The 6,058-nt window shown below is 24.9% G+C and overlaps 1 long non-coding RNA gene across 1 annotated transcript in view; it reads right to left on the bottom strand.

Annotated features, from left to right (window-relative positions):
• Window positions 1-3,733, bottom strand: part of LOC126301321 (uncharacterized) — a 68,927-nt gene extending 65,194 nt beyond the window's left edge. The window contains exon 1 of the long non-coding RNA XR_007553035.1: window positions 3,217-3,733. This is a non-coding gene — a long non-coding RNA (uncharacterized LOC126301321). The remainder of the gene's footprint in view (window positions 1-3,216) is intronic.
• Window positions 3,734-6,058: the final 2,325 nt, after the last annotated feature.

Here is a 6,058-nt window from a genome sequence, read left to right on the forward strand (position 1 = left end):
ATATTTCAGCCTAAATCAATCACTATAATTATTACATTAATAATGTGAGTATTTATCATATTAATATTAATTATTCTAGATATATCTATATTTATAGACTTTTTCAAAAACACCGAAACTATAAATATTGATAATTCAGTCAATTATCAAGAAATAACAATATCTTTAGAAAAATTATATAATAGACCAACATTCATTATTACAATAATAATAATAATTTATTTATTTTTAGCACTACTAGCAGTTGTTAAAATCACCAATATTAATCAGGGACCTATTCGTAAAATAAGATAATTACTAATGAATAAACCCTTATGATTAAGACATCCTTTAATTAAAATTATTAATAACTCTTTAATTGACTTACCTGCCCCAACAAATATTTCATTTTGATGAAATTTTGGATCCCTATTAGGGTTATGTTTGGTGATTCAAATCGTAACTGGACTATTTTTAGCTATACATTATACATCAAATATTGAAATAGCATTCAGTAGTGTAGTACACATCTGCCGAGACGTAAATAATGGTTGAATTATCCGAACCTTACACGCAAATGGAGCATCTATATTTTTTATTTGTATTTACTTACATGTAGGACGGGGAATTTACTATGGATCTTATATATATATACATACCTGAATAATTGGTACAGTGATTTTATTTTTAGTTATAGCAACTGCATTTATAGGATATGTCTTACCCTGAGGCCAAATATCTTTTTGAGGTGCAACAGTAATTACTAATTTATTATCAGCAATCCCATACTTAGGAACAGATTTAGTCCAATGAGTATGAGGAGGATTCGCTGTTGATAATGCAACATTAAATCGATTCTTCACATTCCATTTTGTATTACCATTTATTATTGCTGCTATAGCAGCAATTCATTTATTTTTTCTTCACCAAACAGGATCTAATAATCCTCTTGGACTAAATGGAGATATTGAAAAAATTCCATTCCATCCATACTTTACCTTTAAGGATTCTATTACATTTGTAATAATAACATCATTATTAATTATACTATGTTTAATTAATCCTTACCTATTAGGAGATCCAGATAACTTTGTACCTGCCAACCCATTAGTAACACCAGTTCACATTCAACCAGAATGATATTTCCTATTTGCATATGCAATTCTACGATCTATCCCAAATAAGTTAGGAGGTGTTATTGCATTATTTTTATCAATTAGAATCTTAATAATTTTACCATTTTATAATAAAACACCATTCCGAGGCATTCAATTTTACCCTATTAATCAAATTTTATTCTGAATTATAGTAGTTGTTGTATGCTTACTAACGTGAATTGGTAAACGACCTGTTGAAGAACCTTATATTATAACAGGTCAAATCTTAACAATTATTTACTTCACATATTTCTTAATTAATGTCCATGTCGCAAACGCATGAGATAAATTAATTAAGGAATAAAGTTAATTAGCTTAGGAAAAGCATATGTTTTGAAAACATAAAGTTAGAAGTTTAACTCTTCTATTAACTTTTCTCAAAAAATTTCACTAAACAAATGAGATAAATAAAATCTTTAAACCAACAAAGAAAATAAAAAAATTCAAAGATAAAGGTAAAAAACTTTTTCAAGCTAAGTACATTAATTTATCATAACGGAACCGTGGTAATGTTCCACGAACCCAAATAAAACCAAAAGATATAATAGCAAGCTTAATAAAAAATATAAAAGAATAAAAATCACCGCCCAAAAAAATTAAAGCCAATAACATTCTTATGAAGACAATTCTAGTATATTCAGCTAAAAAAATTAAAGTAAAACCACCCGCACCATACTCAATATTAAATCCTGAAACTAACTCAGATTCCCCTTCAGCAAAATCAAAAGGAGTACGATTAGTTTCAGCTAAGCAAGAAGCAAAACAAGCTAAAGCTAAAGGAAAAGAAATAATAATAAATCAACAATAAAGCTGATAGTTTATAAAATCAAACATATTAAAACTACCAATTAAAATAATTAAAGACAATAAAATTAAAGCTAAACTAACTTCATAAGAAATTGTTTGAGCAACAGAACGAAGAGTACCTAATAATGAATAATTTGAATTAGAAGATCAACCAGCAATTATAACAGTATAAACACCTAATCTAGTACAACATAAAAAAAATAAAAATCCATAAGAAAAAGAACACATATAAGTTAAATAAGGAAAAATTACTCAAACGGCTAAAGAAATCATTAAATTAAAAACAGGGGAAAAATAATAAAGTAGGTAATTAGATATAATAGGAATTGGCTGCTCCTTACAAATTAACTTAATAGCATCTCTAAATGGCTGAGGAATTCCAACAAAACCTACCTTATTTGGACCCTTTCGAATCTGAATATAACCTAAAACCTTACGCTCTAATAAAGTTAAAAAGGCAACACTAATTAAAACACAAATAACCAATAAAAGAAAATTCAAAATAAATATAAATAAATCATAAAGTATCAATACTATTTGTAGAAAAAGTCTACATAAATGAATTCTAAATTCAACACATTAATCTGTCAAAATAGTAAATAAATTAATATTAATCAATATTACAAAAAATATGTTAACCATATGGTCCTTTCGTACTAATATGGATTAACAATCTTAGGATAGAAACCGACCTGGCTCACGCCGGTCTGAACTCAGATCATGTAAGAATTTAAAGGTCGAACAGACCTAATCATTGGGCTCCTGCACCCAAAATTGGATCAAAATAACAAACATAAATAAATGATATAGTAATGAAGAGTTTATCTATTCTTCATGTCACCCCAACAAAACATCATCATTAAATATAGAAAGACAAACAAAAAACTATATAAAAGTAAAATGTCAAGCTCTATAGGGTCTTCTCGTCCTAAAGAAGAATTTAAGCCTTTTGACTCAAAAGTTAAATTCAAAAATTTATTAAGAGACAGTTGATTTCTCGTCAAGCCATTCATTCCAGCCACTAATTAAGAGACTAATGATTATGCTACCTTTGCACGGTCAAAATACCGCGGCTCTTTAAAAATACGCTCAGTGAGCAGGCCAGACCTCAAAATATAAACAAGAGGACATGTTTATGATAAACAGGCGGAAATCAATTTTGCCTAGTTCCTTATAATAAGTTCACAAGGTAAAAATTTCATACAAATAAATATACTAATTCTATCATTATTACAAAAATTTTATAATTAAATTAATAATCTTAATAAAAAACCTAAAATATTTATAAAATCAAAATAAAAAATAATGAACTAAAACGTAATCTTAAAGATAGCTGGTTTAAAGCTTACTATTATATTTCTATAAAATAAATTATAGGTTATTAACTTCAAAGCTTATCCCTTAAAGAATAAATAAGTTAATATTTTTACTTAAAAAATTAAATAAAAACAAATAACTTTAAAAAATTAAATTTTTTCTTAAGAAACTAGATATCTTGGGAAACGATTAACATCTCATTTCTATAAATAATTTAATAATAATTATGATACATTAACTATAAATTATTTATAAATCAACCCAAATCGAGACAAGTAAAATAAATACTAAAATTTTGATAAACCCTGATACAAAAGGTACAATAAATAAAATCTACTTAAAAAAATTTAAAATAATATTTCATAAAACACTTACATTACCAATTAACTATAATTTAAAAAATCAATTCTATAAAATATACTAAGACAAAAATACAATAAAATTATTTATATTAAATAATTAAATAAACAAAAAATAAATATAATAAAATAAATAATCAAGATATCCTGATTTGCACAGAAAAATTTTCAGTGTAAATGAAACACTTTACTAATAAGTTATATCTTGAAACTCGTCCTAGATACACTTTCCAGTACATCTACTGTGTTACGACTTATCTCATCTAAATTGAAGCTACTTTAAAATAAAATAGAATAATCAATAATGAGAGCGACGGGCGATGTGTACACATCTCAGAGCCAATATCAGTTAAATTAAATAAATTAAATTACTATCAAATCCACCTTCATTAACAGTATTTCACTATCAAATCCGTTATAAACAAAAACCTATTGTAACCCACCTCCTCTTAACTATAAGCTGCACCTTGACCTGAAATATTTTATAATTATAAATCTTGAGAATTATAACTCTAAAAAGATTCTCTGATAACGGAGATATACAAACAAATAAATTAAGTAGAGTAAATCGTGTATTATCAATCATGGGGTAGGTTCCTCTGAATGGAATGAGATACCGCCAAATTCTTTGGGTTTAAAGACCTTAACTAATAGTACCCTGGTAAATATAATTAACATTTAAAATAAAAGGTATCTAATCCTAGTTTATTATTTAAATTTCACAGATTCATAAAAAGGGCCACAAATAAATTTTAACATTTCACCTTACAAATTTATATTTCAACCCTAATAATATAAACAACTGTTTTGACCAATAATATTCACTTGTATCAATCGTATAACCGCGGCTGCTGGCACGAATTATGCCGATACTAAATCAATTGCTAAATCCAAAATCACTTGATAATTAAATCAAATTACTGCAAAAAGAACATTTAGTCTAACAAAACTTACATATAATACAAAGAAAAAGTGAATAAACAAGCAAGAATAAAACTTTTTAAATAAAAAATAAGAAAATATTAAATCTATTAATTCAGGAAAAAATAAAAGATTCAAATATTTAAAGAAAAAAAAGAAAAAAACCACAAACATTAACAAAAAAAAGAAACGCCCCTATGTATGACCACAACAACTTCTCTATTATATATAATTAAAGATTAATATGGAACATGTATAGCAATAAATGTATTATATTCTTTCTTATTTAATCTTTCTTTTCACTAATAAATAAAGAAAGATTAAATAATATAATAAATATATTTTATACAATTATGTAATTTAATATAATATGTTATTAATATGAATTCTTTTTTTTATATTAAGTTAACTTTCATATATATTAGTTAAATAATCTAATTATAGATAATTTACATAATTATATTATTATAATTAATATAATTATTTATATTAATAATAATATTTTATATTTAAATTAATAATTTTATTTATTATATCCAATTATAATAATATTAAATATTAAATTACATATTATTATATATATTATATTATAATAACCTATTTTAAGCTAAAAACATAAGTAGCTATAATCCTAGGTAAATAATTGCATTAAAATAATCAATTGATAATGGTAAGATGAACTTATAATACTTTAATTTCAATTAAATGTAATATATTAATATAAATTATTTATTATATATATATATATAAAATAAAATGAGCAGGATAAATAAATCCTAATTAAACAAAATAATACATAAAAGAATTTCAAAAAAAACTTTCGATTTATATATTAAATAAATGAAGTGCCTGATTAAAGGGTTACCTTGATAGGGTAAATAAAGTAAATAAAATTACCTTCATTAAAATTACATAAGATAGAATTAAACTACCTCCTTTAGTATCAAAAACTAACATGCATCATACACCTTAATGTAAAAAGGTAAGCTAAACAAGCTAATGGGTTCATACCCCATTTATAGAGGTATCAATCCTCTCCTTTTTAATGACCAACAACTCTACAAAACTTCTCTTCCTATCAACATTAATGATAGGAACGATCCTGTCCATTTCATCAAATTCCTGATTTGGGGTTTGAATAGGACTTGAGATCAACTTACTTTCATTTATTCCGCTCCTAACAAGAAATAAAAATATAATAATAAATGAATCATCAATTAAATATTTTATTGTCCAAGCAATAGCATCGACAATATTATTATTTTCAATTTTGCTGATTCAAATAAAATATCCCATGGGATGGGAAACAGAATTTATCCCATCAATAATAATTAGATCTAGACTATTATTAAAGATTGGAGCTGCACCTTTCCATTTCTGATTTCCAGAAGTTATAGGAGCATCAAGATGAAATAATTGTTTAACATTAATAACATGACAAAAAATCGCCCCAATAATGGTCTTATCTTATTGTATTCAATTAAGAACTTTTATTTGAACAATTATTATCTTAAGAAT

Source organism: Schistocerca gregaria, unplaced genomic scaffold (genome assembly GCF_023897955.1).
Source record: "Schistocerca gregaria isolate iqSchGreg1 unplaced genomic scaffold, iqSchGreg1.2 ptg000066l, whole genome shotgun sequence".
NCBI classification, from domain to species: domain Eukaryota; kingdom Metazoa; phylum Arthropoda; class Insecta; order Orthoptera; family Acrididae; genus Schistocerca; species Schistocerca gregaria.